The 15990-nt window shown below is 41.1% G+C and overlaps 1 long non-coding RNA gene across 1 annotated transcript; it reads right to left on the bottom strand.

Moving 5' to 3' along the window:
- Positions 1–7489: 7489 nt before the first annotated feature.
- Positions 7490–12551, bottom strand: LOC138801976 (uncharacterized). Its single transcript, XR_011364659.1, has 3 exons — positions 12514–12551; positions 7847–7942; positions 7490–7597 (listed from the first exon to the last, which is right to left on the bottom strand). It is a non-coding gene; the product is annotated as an uncharacterized lncRNA (long non-coding RNA).
- Between the last annotated feature and the right edge of the window lie 3439 nt (positions 12552–15990).

The raw sequence follows: 15990 nt of genomic DNA, 5'->3' as shown, positions 1-15990 counted from the left end.
ATGGTGACGTGGACAAAGACATCATCTCTGGGGGGGGGGGGGGGGCACTTTATCCCAGGGCCAGAGGAGATCCATGCCCCCTGGCAATTAGACCACTCCTTAAAGGGCTACTCCGGTGAGGAAAAATCTTTGAAATTAACTGCTGTCAGAAAGTTATATAGATTTGTAAATTACTTCTATTTAAAAATCTCCAGTTTTCCAGTACGTATCAGCTGCTGTATGTCCTGCAGGAAGTGGTGTATTCTTTCCAGTCTGACACAGTGCTCTCTGCTGCCACCTCTGTCCATGTCAGGAACTGTCCAGACCAGGAGAGGTTTTCTATGGGGATTTGCTGCTGCTCTGGACAGTTCCTGACATGGTAGAGAGCACTGTGTCAGACTGGAAAGAATACACCACTCCCTGCAGGACGTGCAGCAGCTGATAAGTACTAAAAGACTGGAGATTTTTAAATAGCAGTAAATCAAAAATCTGTATAACTTTCTGAAACCAGTTGCTCTAAAAGAAATCTTTGTTGGTGTTACGCTTTAAAGTCATACTGACTAGGTATTTACTCATAGTAAATATCCAGATAACATTTAGTCCCCCTCCCCCACTGAATAAACAAATGTGAAGAGGACAGCTTGACATTGACAAAAACACTTCAGATTTAGTCTGCACCAAGGCCTTCCATCGTTGGTATAAGATAGGAGAACTCCAGATATACAGCTCCAACAGAAGGCTGTGCGTATCCTACTGTATAGTCACACAATGGGGTGCGTTGCTGGCTCCCAGAAGATAGTCGTAGATGTAATGGTCCATATATAACCAGTTATCGTAGAAGGACAATTACATCATTGCAGCCTTACTAGAGCCCCATAGTCAGTCTTCCTCTTCTTCTTCCTCATCTTCTTCCCCCATAGAGCTGGTACTGCTGACAGACGCCCGGCACATGATTAATGAACAGCATATGTTGGGTGGAGGCCAGAAGTACCACAACTCAGGAAGAGAAGAGCAAGGAGGTCCGTGCATCTCGGGAAACTACTGTGATACTTTGCATATACAGCAACTTCACAAGGTAGATTCCTGACACCGATGCCATACAGTAGCCTGCATCCCGCATAGGCTTATATGGTGTCCATTGCATAGATCTGTTTACTACACAAACCCATTGGATGGAACACTATACTATGCTATTCCAACTTTCACTGTTTGCAAAATACTGACATATGCCTTACAAATGGAGGCCAAAGGGACACACTTTCTGGCAGTAGGAGTCAACGGACATTTAGGGGCAGATTTATCAAAGGGGTGTAAAGTAGAACAGGCCCGGTTGCCCCTAGCAACCAGTCAGGTTTCACTTTTCATTCTTTAGGCCCCGTTCCCACTGAGCAAAGGTAGCGGAATTCTGCGACGGAATTGTCCGCCGCAGAATGCTGTTAGCCTCCCGCTCATAATGGGAGTCTATGGGAGGCGCGCGCTCCTGCTCTGTAACCATCCTTATCATGGACGCTGGTCATTGACCTTAGGTGTTTGCCTGTCAGAAGGGTCTACGTCTCGGTCTAGTCAGGGTAGTTAAACAATATGACGTTTCCAAGCATGAAGATAGAGACAGAGATTTTGAGGTCGTTCATTCTTGAGAAGAGCAAAAGAGGTTCAGACAAAATAGGCCATCAAACTGCTTTACCAAGAAAATCCCTTTAACTACAATATCCTGTAACTACCCCATGTCATACAGTACGAAGAGTCATTCAGCAAGCTGAGATATGGGAGATCTATAGAGTAATGTAGGCTCCTCTGTCCTATAGAGCGAACACTGCTGAGGGGAGCCAACCTTCTACATAGTTCTCAAAGGGTTTATGGCATAAACACCCTTAAAGGAGCACTCCAGAGAAAAAAATAAAATTAACTGGTGCAAAAACATTATACAGAATTGTAAATTATTTCTATTTAAAAATCTCAAATCTTCCAGTACTTATCAGCTGCTGTATGTCCTGCAGAAAGTGGTGTATTCTCTTCAGTCTGACACAGTTCTCTCTGCTGCCACCTCTGTCCATGTCAGGAACTGTCCAGAGCAGAAGAGTTTTCCAACAGGATTTGCTGCTGCTCCGGACAGTTCCTGACATGGACAGAGGTGGCAGCAGAGAGCACTGTGTCAGACTGGGAAGAATACACTATTTCCTGCAGGGCATACAGCAGTTGATAAGTACAGAAAGACTTGAGATTTTTAAATAGAAGTATTTTACAAATCTGTATAACTTTCTGACACCAGTTCATTTGAAAACATTTTTTTCTCCAGAGTACCCCTTTAAGTCAGTTCTGCCATCATAAAGGGGTCTTCATTGCTCCCACAATTCAGTAATCTCACGAGAAATGGATATCATATCGCCTTCCCATCTGATTTCCAATAGCCTGACCCCCACAGACCACTCATAAAAATGCTTCGCTGGACGACCCATGCCCGTCCCATTCCTATTAGAGGCTACGAGGGCAGTCTCTAGCAGATAGTCCATTATTGACTGTAAACGGTCGTAAACTGTCACAACCTTTTACCTTTGTGTGTACTTACGTCACTTTATTCGCTCGGGCAACCGAGGGGATCATTTACAATAATTAAAGTATATTAGCAAATAGATGTTAATGGGGATCCCTTTAAGTGCAGGTAAAGTACACTAGATGGCCACTTAGGCCAGCGGAGTCCTGTCTTCTCACCACTGACTCCCATTTTAGCTTTTATGTACTTTACGTCACAAAAGACACAGGTTAAATAAAGATCAAAAACCAAAAATAATAAAAACCAAACCGTCCAAACAATCTCAGGTAAACAGACTAATGACTTCAGGTACAAAACCTTCAAACAGTTACCGACAGCAAACACAGCCCCCCGCAAGAGCGTCTCCTAATGTGACAGGAGTCCCAGGTGTCCCATTGTGTCCCGCACGGGATCCGCTCAGGTGACTACAACACATTACTTCTTCTTGTGCATTGAGATTTAAGGTTATGGGAAGACTCTGGCTCCTAGGAAATCCTATATATGTCCGACTGTTTCTCGCTTGACGTTACGTTCTCACCGGTAGACCTTCGAAGGTCAGGCCGGATCTGCAGGTTTTCAGCGTCTTCTTGTTTGCCAAAAACACAGCAGCCAGGATATGACAATATGAAGTTCTCTACACACAATGAACACAACGATTTATGGTGTTTTTTTGTATTTTCCACCCATACATTTTAAATGCAGCAAGGTTGGAGCTGGTTTATATGACTTTTTGGTGTCATTTCCCCCCAAAAAAACACATGTACATTACTCATAAACACTTGACAAGGTTTAATATTGGTGACCTGTCCTCAGAATAGGCTATCAATGTCAGATTGCAGAAAGTTAGATTCCTGGTACCTACTGATCAGCTGATTGAAGAGGTCACAGCACTTTTGTGTTTAAAAAGGATAGCCTACTTTTTTTTTTCTTTCAAATCAATTAGTACCAGAAAGTTATACAGATTTGTAATTAAGTTCTATATAAGTCTTCCAGTACTTAAAAGCTGTTGTAAGTCCTGCAGGAAGTGGTGTATTTTTTCCAGTCTGACACAGTGCTCTCTGCTGCCACCTCTGTCCATGTCAGGAACTGTCCAGAGCAGCAGCAAATACTCATAGAAAACCTGTCAAGCACATGAATATTTTTATTGTTTTATTCCTAATGTCTCATGTACAGAGCAGTCTGTGTGGCAGCATATGGAGACCCTATGGTTCCATACTACAGAACTGTAAGCACCCGGTGTGCAGCCATATGGTGCCATATTACCTCCTTAGAACTGTATATCTTTTTTACCCATTTTATATAAAGTCTCACAGGATAAAACATGTTATTCCATGAAATCAAAGACTCTATGAACCCCTATTAGAGCCGCATTACCATGTGCATGAATGTTAGGTGAGGTTTGCTATCATTTTTTTAAATGTTGATTTGAATAGTTTTTTATGATGATGCTTATTATTATTATTATTAGTGATTATAGATACCTATTACTATTATTAACGATTATTAGTGAATATCTATATCTATTATTGTTAATTATAGTTACCTATTATTATTATTAATATCAGTGATTATTGATACCTATTATTAAAAATTATTAATATTAGTGATTTTTTTATACCAATTATTATTAGTAATTATAGATACTTATTATTATAATTATTATTATTAGTGATTATTGATACCTATTATTATTAGTGATTATTGATACCTATTATTAGTTATTATAGATACTTATTATTATTATCATTATTAGTGATGATTAATACCTATTATTATTATTATTAGTGATTATTGATACCTATTATTATTAGTGATTATTGATACTTATTATTATTAGTGATTATTGATACCTATTATTAGTAGTAGCAGTAGTAGTAATGATTGATACCTATTGTTATTATTATTAGTGATTATTGATACCTATTATTATTAGTGATTATTGATACTTATTATTATTAGTGATTATTGATACCTATTATTATTATTAGTGATTATTGATACCTATTATTATTAGTGATTATTGACACTTATTATTATTAGTGATTATTGATACCTATTATTATTAGTAGTAGTAGTAATGATTGATACCTATTATTATTATTATCAGTGATTATTGATACCTATTATTATTAGTAGTAGTAGTAATGATTGATACATATTATTATTAATGATTATTGATACATATTATTATTAGTGATTATTGATACCTTTAGTATTATTTATATCTTTAGTAAGGAATTATTGTGATCTGACTGAGCGCATGCCACAATTTCACCTTCATTCCTTAATATTTTACAGTATTATTTCAATTAAGAAACACAAAGAATTAAAATCAATGAAACCTGCTTAATATGCAGCCATCTGTGTCATGAAGAAATTACTTATACAGGTCGGCAAAATGCCAAATCGACGCTGAAGTGACATTGTCACACACCGATACAGAAGTAAAGGGAAATCGGGATGCAGGCACGTACTTCATCCGCTATGGATCAGCCTAGACGCAGTTATTCCTGGTGAGGTGTATGTGCACAGAAAAGGAAGAAAATCAGACAATAAAGCGGAAATATACTGGTAAAAATGCAGGTATTACTATAAGGGTGACCATACACCAGAAAGTGGCCATAACAGCTATCACTCCATCCTGATCCCTAAATACACTGGAACCTTTGGCTTGGCCACAAATTTATGTGTTCTAAAGGTGCCCATACACCTTAAATAACTGTCTGACTGTTCCTGTGTTCTCTATGGGGAGGGGTAGGACACAGTCAAACTGCCCTGGCAGCAGTTTATCTCTCTGAGAACAAAAGGGGTCAGATAGGAAAAATCCAACAAACCTGACCCTTCTGTCTGCCAACATCATCTGTTGTTGGAGAGTGAGGAGGTCGCCATACACCTTATATTGTTGGCCAACATGGAGAATTCAGCCGGCTTTAGTATAAAGTGTATGGGCACCCACAGGCAGTGGGTTAGGCTGTCAGTATAAGGTGTATGGGGCCTCCCGAAACGCATGATGTCGGTGGAGATCTGTGTCGAGTTACTGACCCCATACTTCTCAAAAAGATGAGCTACTGCCAGACATGTGTGGTGACAGATTACCCTTCCCCTCCCAACACAGAACACAGGAAAGTTCGGCTATGTTGAGCGTTCATGTGTATGGGGAGGATGGAAGAGATAGTTGTTGGCCGAACCCATCATTCGGCTGACTATTGACAGTCTATGGCCACGTTTACGTTGAGAGAGAAGAGGTAACTTTTTGCCACACTTTGTTGGTGACCTCAGTCCCCCCAAAAAATGGGTCTAACAGCTGAAATCCAACATACCCAACCAGCATAATGTATTGGGAGGCCGCCCCACATACAGATGATGTTGGTAGGTTGAGCCAACGTGCCAGTAGGCCTGATGCTTCTTTTTCCTAATATCTGTCATACACATTAGTTGACGATCCAAATCCCAGAAAACTGTAGTTTGCACTTTGAGGGATGCAGAAGTGCTCAGGTCCTGGTACCCACTGGGACCCAAGGTGTCCCTTTACTACATGAGAAGACACCAGCATTATAAGGGTAGGGTCACGCATAGTAGAAGTGCTGCTAATTTTCACCACAAAATTATAGTGTAGACATTTTACAGCATTGATATGGTTGGTGGGGCCCAAATTTTATATAGCAAAAAAATTCATCAAAGTTATACAACGGCAACAGGACATTTCGGCATCAAGTCTTTCTCAACTGACAGTTGGGGAAGGCTTGACGCCGAAACGTCCTGTTGCCGTTGTATAACTTTGATGAATTTTTTTCTACAATAAAAAATTTTTGAAGCATGAAATGGTGAGTGCCGAGAATGAACTTTTATAATGCAATGGGAATTTTTTCTTACTACGAGCACCACCCTTGACACAGATGTGCCGCGTAAAAGACTATTTCTTACAAATTTTATATAGCAGCTTGAAGGGGAACTATCAGCAGGTTAGACAAATCTAACCTGCTGACAGACCTCAAATGTTCACAGGGTGCAGAGGAGAAAGGTATGTTTCTTACCTTCCTCCTCTGCGCTGTTCACAAAAAGTTGTTGAATTCACGACCTGGAGCACCACTAGGTGCACTGCCCCGCCCTCAGAAGGCTGAGCTGGCCCACTCCTTCTAATGATAATAAATGGGGCAAGCAGACTGGTCCGTGCTCTGGGGGAGGGGCAGTGCTCCTAAAGGTGATCCAGGCAGTGGATTCAACTACTAACTGCACGGAAACGGTACCGAGGAGGACGGTAAGAGACATACCTTCCTCCTCGGCACCCCGTGCATATTAGGGGCTATCGGCAGGTTAGATTTGTCTAAGCTGCTGATAGTTCCCCTTCAAAGTTTTATTTTCTGGTTATAAATACTCATCTACTACACATGAGAACAAGTCACTACTTTCATTTCTTTTGATATTTTTTCCTTTCACTGGGAAATCCTATTCTCACATGAATCATTTTTATCCTTTTTTTTATTGTTTTCGCTTTTGTTTCTGTTTTTTTACACCAACGCGTTGTCAACGAACCCCACTCCTTGTTGAGCGTCTTATCTAATGTTTGTTAAGTGAAAGGGGAAGATCATAAATCAGCATGGAATGGGCCCGGGAAGCAGATTTATTGAGGAAAATCATCTATATTAAAATAGAACAGATTGTCCTAATTGATAAATATGGCGGGTGAGCTCATGCCAGTTGGACCTTAATTTGACAGCAAGAAAAAAAAAGAGAGAGAAAAATGGGATGAATCTGTCTGGGATTTTACAGGGTAAAAGTGATTAGATTAGTAAAATCTATAAAATAAAATAAAAACATAAAATGGTAAAGCCAGAAATTAAAAAAAAAAAAGTAAAAAAAAAAACCGAATGTACAATAATGAGATAAGATGGATGAAGCTCCATAGAGATAACCTGATCAGTCGACAAGCGTTAAACCCTGTCAAGGTTGGAATTAAAGCGTTTATATCGCACCTGATCCCATAGAGAAAGACAGGAGCCTGGTATCTGTCCCACAGCACCATCTGCGGAGTCACGTCAGATCAATTCCATCAGCTATCGGCTTCTTCCTTTGTTCACTATCTCTAGTCTGAAGCACAGATTAAGCCAAAGAAGTCAACGCGCTTAAGTAATTTTTTTTTTTTACCTTTTTGTAATTTTTATGGTATGATTCTGGATAAAGTGATTGGAGTCAATTAGATTTGCGGAAATTTTGCCACAACTGTCAGTGATTACAAGTGGTGAACCCGGCGGGGGGAGGGGGGGGAATGTAGGGCAGGCCAGTTGGCTCCGATTTCTGTATTTTCAGTGTGATGATCAGAGCTGAAATTGTTGTCACCTTAGGTGTTAAAAAGCCTCCATATCATCTCCTGTATAGCCGGGGATCTCATCTCTTCATTATTTCTGTAATTACTGTCAAATCATTTACAGAAAACTGTTAAGAAAAAAAGAGCGAATAAGGAAAATATAAAGAAATAATACGTCATTTATATTAAACAATAGATAGGAGATAGATAGATAGATAGATAGATAGATAGATATATAGATAGATAGATGATAGATAGATAGATAGATAGATAGATAGATAGATGATAGATAGATAGATAGATAGATAGATAGATAGATAGATAGATAGATTATAGATAGATAGATAGGAGATAGATAGATAGATAGATAGATAGATAGATAGATAGATAATAGGTAGGTAGATAGATAGATAGATAGATAGATAGATAGATAGGAGATAGATAGATAGATAGATAAATAATAGATAGATAGGAGATAGATAGATAGGAGATAGATAGATAGATAGATAGATAGATAGATAGATAGATAATAGATAGGAGATAGATAGATAGATAATAGATAGATAGATAGATAGGAGATAGATAGATAGATAGATAGATAGATAGATAGATAGATAATAGATAGATAGATAGATAGATAGATAATAGATAGGAGATAGATAGATAGATAATAGATAGGAGATAGATAGATGATAGATAGATAGATAGATAGATAGATAGATAGATAGATAGATAGATAGGAGATAGATAGATAATAGATAGGAGATAGATAGATAGATAGATAGATAGATAGATAGATAGATAGATAGATAGATAGACTACCTGACCGCAGACAGAAACATCTATATATATGGGGCAGAGACTGAATGTGATAGCTCAGTACACATGGAGAGGAACAGCTATGACAGCACAGTGAACAAGAGTGGCAAAAAATTGTTGAATCTCTGCCGAAGTTTGGGGCTCCACATCCTCAATGGTCGCACCAAGGGAGACTCCCTAGGAAGGACTACCTTAAACTCCCATGTGGGCAGCAGTGTAGTGGACTATGCCATCACAGACATGGACCATTCAGACATTGGGGCCTTCATAGTCAATCCACAATCACACCTGTCGGACCATAACCAGATAGTCCTTTATATTAAGTCCACAAACAAACCACCGGGACAAAAACCCCATCAGGCCGGACTTTTCCCACTACATCCATCCTACAAGTGGTCCAAGATGTTGTCTCTCAAGTATAAAGAGATACACACTGAACCAAAAATCCAAGGGATGCTCAACAACTTTAACAACAAGGTGTACCAGAGTAACCCAGAAGGAGTGGACCAAGCGGTAAGGGATCTTAATAATATATTCTACACCATGGCAGAAATGGCTGACCTGCAAAAGAGTAGCCACAAGAAAGCAAAAGAAAAAAATCCTAGCGCTTGGTTTGACAAGGAGTGCAAAGGTGTACGGAAGACCCTAAGATCGGCCTCAAATAAAAAGCACAGGGACCCCAACAACACCAAACTGCGGGAGGCCTATGACACAATACAAAGGCAATACAAAACCCTTCTCAGAAGGAAAAAACAGGAGTACACCTTAACCAAGCTCACCCAGCTCCAAGACGCCCTCCAAGAAAACTCCTTCTGGGAACTATGGAACCACCTGGGCACAAAGGGGAAGAAAAACACCCTCCACATTCAGAGCGGACACATCTGGCTCCAATATTTCAAAAACCTCTATGGAGACATCCCGAAAGAGGAACGGAACCCGGACCAAGAACAAATTATATCAAAACTGAAGACCATGGAGGAGATACTGAAGGACTTCCAAAACCCTCTGGATTTACCTATAACACCGCAGGAGATTTCAGAGAGACTATCAACTATAAGGTGTAAGAAAGCCAGCGGTACTGACGGCATCCCCCCCGAAATGATCAAGTACAGCCCACCAGCAATACAGGCGGCCATAACAAAACTGTACAACATTGTGCTGAGCTCTGGCTACTTCCCTCGTGCCTGGAACCAAGGTGTCATAACCCCAATACACAAGAGCGGGGACAGGTACGACCCGGCCAACTATCGGGGGGTATGTGTAAGCAGCAACCTGGGGAAACTCTTCAACAACATCCTGAACCAGAGAATCCTCAGCTTCCTCACCCAGCACAATGTCCTCAGCAAAAGCCAAGCAGGGTTCATGCCGAACCACCGCACCACGGACCATGTCTATACCCTGCACCGCCTCATCCAGAGCCACGTCCACAACACAAAGAAAGGAAAAATATACGACTGTTTTGTGGACTTCAAAAAGGCTTTCGATTCGGTGTGGCACCCAGGATTGCTTCTAAAATTGCTGGAGAGTAGAATAGGGGGAAAGACCTATGATGTTATCAAAAGTTCCTACACTGGGAACCAATGCTGCGTGAAGGTAAATGGGAAGAGAACGGCTTATTTCCAGCAAAGCCGAGGAGTCAGGCAGGGCTGCTGCCTCAGCCCAACACTCTTCAACATTTATATCAATGAGCTGGCAGTAGCCCTGGAGTCCTCCCCAACACCAGGTCTCACCCTCCATGACACCGAGGTGAAATTCCTTCTGTATGCGGATGACCTTCTCCTCCTATCATCATCTGAGAAAGGTCTCCAAGACCAGCTAGCCATCCTGGAGAAGTTCAGCACCACATGGGCTCTACCCATCAACCTCAAAAAGACCAACACTGTGGTGTTCCAGAGAAGGAAAACAAAGTCAGCCGGGTCCCCTACCTTCACGCTACACAACCAGCCCCTTACAGCCACCAGCAGCTACACGTACCTGGGCCTGATAATAGAACAGACGGGGAGCTTCAAATCTGCCATCGAGATGCTGAGAGACAAAGCCTGCAAAACCTTCTACACCATCAGAAGACAATTCTACCACCTTAAGCCACCTGTCAGGGTTTGGCTTAAAATCTTTGACTCCATTATTGCACCAATTCTCCTGTATGGCAGCGAGGTCTGGGGTCCTCACACATACCCTGACTGGTCAAAATAGGATTCCAGCCCAACGGAAATCTTCCATCTGGAGTTCTGTAAGCATCTCCTCCAGGTCCATCGGAGCACCTCTAACTGTGCCTGTAGAGCAGAGCTGGGCAGATTCCCCCTGCACCTAACTATCCAGAAGAGGGCGCTGTCATTCTGGGGTCACCTACATGGTAGTAGTGAAGGTTCCTATCACCATAAAGCCTTGCTACACCAAGGGGCCCCAGGCAAAGCAGAGCCCCAAAACATACCCTCTGGAACCCAGCCCAACCAGACAATCCCACCATACCAGCTCACAAAAGCCGGGATCAGGAACACAATAACCAGGAGACAAGAAGAATACATCCAAGAATGGAGGGAGGAGGTCAGAGCATCCCAGAAGCTGGCCGTGTACCAGAGCCTGCAGAGGGAATACAGACTGGCCCCATATCTGGAGGAGCTTCCCAACCCCAGAGACCGGAAGATCCTGAGCCGCTACAGACTGAGCGCCCACAACCTGGCCATTGAAACTGGGCGGCACCGACAGAGCTACATCCCCAGGGAGAGCAGACTGTGCCAGCAGTGCGACCAGGAGGCCGTGGAGGATGAGGCCCACTTCCTGCTACACTGTCCCAAATACTCAACAGTGAGGGACACTCACTATAGGAGACTCTCCAACCTCCTCCCAGGCTTCTCCACCATGGAGGAGGAAGAGAAACTACCCATCCTGCTGGGAGAAGAAGAGACCACAGCGACTATAGTGGCACAATACGTCACTGCCTGCCATAGACTGAGAGGAGCGCGATACGTCATGGACTCCAATACCCCAACCCCGATAGGTCATGGACTCCGATAACCCGACCCTGAATGTATCCCCCCCCCCCCCCCCCCACCATGATACATCATGAACCCCTGTACACCGACCCCGGGTGAATCCCATTTCCTCAACTCCCTATTCTCCCCATGCTTTGGCAATGCTAATGTGTAACTTGGACCTGCCAATAAAGCTTTTTTGATTTGATTTGATTTGATTGATAGATAGATAGATAGATAGATAGATAGATAGATAGATAGATAGATAATAGATAGATAGATAGATAGGAGATAGATAGATAGATAGATAGATAGATAGATAGATAGATAGATAGATAGATAATAGATAGATAATAGATAGATAATAGATAGGAGATATATAGATAGATAGATAGATAGATAGATAGATAGATAGATAGATAGATAGATAATAGATAGATAGATAGATAGATAGATAGATAATAGATAGGAGATAGATAGATAGATAGATACATAGATAGATAGATAGATAGATAGATAGATAGATAGATAGATAGGAGATAGATAGATAGATAGATAGATAGATAATAGATAGATAGATAGATAGATAGATAGATAGATAGATAGATAGAGAATAGATAGATAGATAGATAGATAGATAGATAGATAGATAGATAGGAGATAGATAGGAGATAGATAGATAGGAGATAGATAGATAGATAGATAGATAGATAGATAGATAATAGATAGATAGATAGATAGATAATAGATAGATAGATAGATAGATAGATAGATAGATAGATAGATAGATAGGAGATAGATAGATAGATAGATAGATAGGAGATAGATAGGAGATAGATAGACTTCTGCTCCTTAGAAGTTCCTTAGCAGTGATGGATACATTGTATATACATGGACCCAGTACTTACAGTGTGTGAGCGGATGGTGATGCTTTATGGAGCCATCTACAAGAGAGATCAGTGATGATACTTAGCCATCAAAGAAGCCGCTCACATCTGGTCACACAGTATAGTATAACCATAAGCAATACCCATAGCAAGTATATAAGCAAAATGAGCTGCCTCTGGGGTCCTGAGCTGGAAGTGAACCAGGGGCAACATCTGCAAGGAGTTTGCATATTTTCTTTTGCTTGTCTGGGTTTCCAGGTTCTCCGTTTTCTTCCCATAGTCTATAAATTCTTATAGGTTACTAGGCTTCCTATGAAATTTTCCAGAACATGTATGTGTGGGTGGGACGGTGAGTTCACTGGGGACAGGGGGGGGCACTACTGGTAGATTCTGGGTACAATCATATGTATGATTATTGTTTCTGTTGCCTTTTGTAAAAAAAAAAAAAAATAACTTTTTTTTTTTTTTTTTAAAGAATCCTCTGTTTTGTCATTTTTTGAAAATATTATTATAAAATAAAAATCTTTCAATGATGCCAATGGGAGCTAAATTATCAGTAAGGTCCCATGACCATGGCGTACAGTCCAAGCCCAGGACCCTCTATGACGCCATTTCAGAAAATTGTTAAAAACTTTTGACTAAGTCTTTCTTTTATCTTTTCATAATTTTTTTATTTTTTATTTAATGTTTGAATTTTTTGTATTGGAACATACGAACTGTTGAACTGTTGACTCATTGTAGCAGTTATCAGAGACATGAGGACACACTGATATGTATAAGTGAATGGATGTGTCCACTGACAGTAATGAAGACATCAATCAGGATCCTGTCCATGTAATGGGCTTCATCCACCGCTGCCCCTTTAAGAGCTCTCCTCCTGCTTTCCTTTCTTTCATTATTGAGAACTAGTTGTAAATCACTTTCACTGGTAATGGCCAATGATGCGGCCATAATACTAAAAGCCCCAGGTTTACAAGCAAAACCACTTGACTAAAAATCTCTGTATTCAGAATAGCTATAAAACTCACTCAGTGGGCCAAAGCCATACGTCCATTAGTTGTTTTTTTTTCCCATTAATAAATCGGAAGTAGAAGTGGTTGTGTGGGTAATGGTTTCTTCCCCAAAAATGGATGGTCATTATGGGTGGTTCCATGTCCTAAATGTGATCGACTATGGTCACCTAAAAGGAATGGCCCCTATAAAATGGATGACGTCAAGCAATCGTTGAGGAAACATAGACAGGTCCGTAGACTCTACAGCTGAAGGGGCTCAGCCTTCCTCAGGACAATCCACCATGCTACTCTGTGGCATCTAACTTTGCAGGACTCTGACAACACAAATAGGGGTTTCACTTATAGAAAGTCATATCAATGAGACCATCTCATTGTAAAGAGGTTGTCCCTATTACGGTGTTGTGAATTTATAGACACGGATTTATGGATCCAGATCCTGATTTGGCAGAGTAGAAAGTGAGAACAAAGAGTGTCTCCTGCTCTGAAGGACCTGTCCTATCCCGACAGCCCACTGATCTGAATGGACTATGTATAATGCTTAATTTGGCCTGGGGCGGCGCTGTAGGGAAACTGAGCTTCTACTAGCAGCTTAACGTTGGGTTCCTGTTAACAAAAAGGCATTGTCTAAAGTGGAGAGCTTCTTTTAGTTGGTTCCTTTTCCAAGGTCCACATGCAACTATTGGATAAGACTCTATAAATGAAGGAGACCAGGTGGTACTGAATTTCCCAAGGTCATGATCAGACCAGATACAGACTGGGGTCTTTGAGCCCTGTAGAAGAAATAATTCCATATATACAGAACATAAGTCCATCTACTTGGAATGTGCCCATGGGATAAACATATATCTATCCTAAGATAATAAGAAAGGAAATACTAATAGGGTAGACTAGATGGCCCAAGTGGTATTTTTTTTCTTTGTCTTTGTTGTCTTTGTTGTTCTTCTTGTACACACATAGACATATCATCAATAAGGTCTAAAGGTGGCCATACACCTTTGATAACTGAATAGCCATTCCTAATGGGGCCTCATACATACGGAAGGTCAAATCAGGCGCCGGAGATAGGCTGTCTACCTCTGGTGGTGGCTTATCCCCCTTGAGAACCAACATTGGGGGATCACCTGATACACATTAGACGGTCAGCCAGTCCCACCGAAATTGGTGGATTTGGACAACATTAGTTACTAGTGTATGACCACCTGGCCACGAACATAAGGTAAAACTGATACTCTGGTGGGCCATTGGATCTATCCATCTATACATATAAGCTTATATGAACACCTTTTGTTTAATAAAATTGGAAACTGTATTGATTGATTCATTAGGATTAGTGTTGAGCGGAGGTGCCAAACTGTTTTGGTTCAACTTTCTCTGAACACAAACATTTGACATTTGACTCCTGGCGTCCAGAGAAGCTGGATGCGGCCCTAGGACTGCATCCAACTTCTCCAGACGCCAGGAGTCAAATGCCGAACGTTTGGGTTCAGAGAAAGTTGCTGAACCAGAACAGTTTGGCAACTCCACTCAACACTAATTTAGATTGATTGACCCTTGGGCCTTAATGTTCTGTCTCCGTTAGGGGATTATTGGACAGTAATGCAACTGGAAGGAACTGCTCATGAAATAAGGAAGAAAAGAGGATCACTGGGACAGGAACAGCGACCACTGGGGAGTCTATACTTTGATGCTAGTAGTCAACCAATCTATACATTGATCTGTTTGTTACACCACATGAACTCCAATGACGTACACAGCCTAGGAAGGAAGTCAAGATGCTGATATGTTAACTCGTCATCAAGTTACCAACCACATTTACATCCCAGCGGGTTGATTTTTTTCCTTACTTTTTGTTTTTCATGGTCTGTAAATATTCTTGAAAAATTATAAAATAAAGCTAATTTTCTAAGCCATGGTCCCAAATATGTTGGACCACGCTTTTTTTAAGGGTTTGTCTCAAAAAACAATTCTTCCATTTTCTCTATTGTGGCAAATGGGTGTCATAGAGGTCAGAGCAGAAAGCTGCTGCAAAGAGGAACTTGAGTTGATATGGTCAGCCATGCCCTCAAAAATATTGGACGATGGCCAAGGAGTTTTAGAGGCCAGACTTGTATCAGTCAGCTTTTGGTTGAGCTGACTTCATCGTAAGGGGTTGTCGAGATGGCACAGTAGGTATTTAACTTGGACACAAAGATCTGTAGTGACCATCTTTTAGAGTTGCCAACCATTGCTCCACCATTATATAATAAGTTCCTTAATAATGTAAATTGTCTTGCCAAAACTATACGGAAAAGGGGCAAACCCCCATACAATAGAACGTGCCATGTCAGGGTTACCCCAAAGTCTTCGGGCACAAATCCTGTTGGGGACCTCAAAAAGCATCTCGATATATTCCAAGATCTAAAATAGAGAAGCTAAATGTAAGTCGTAGACTGAACTTCCTTGACCTGGTAAAACCTCATGACGTGTCTGAATAGAGGTTAATCAA

Source organism: Dendropsophus ebraccatus, chromosome 9, assembly GCF_027789765.1.
Source record: "Dendropsophus ebraccatus isolate aDenEbr1 chromosome 9, aDenEbr1.pat, whole genome shotgun sequence".
NCBI lineage: Eukaryota > Metazoa > Chordata > Amphibia > Anura > Hylidae > Dendropsophus > Dendropsophus ebraccatus.
Note: the sequence above shows the minus strand (reverse complement) of the source record. Positions and strands in the feature narration are given on the sequence as shown.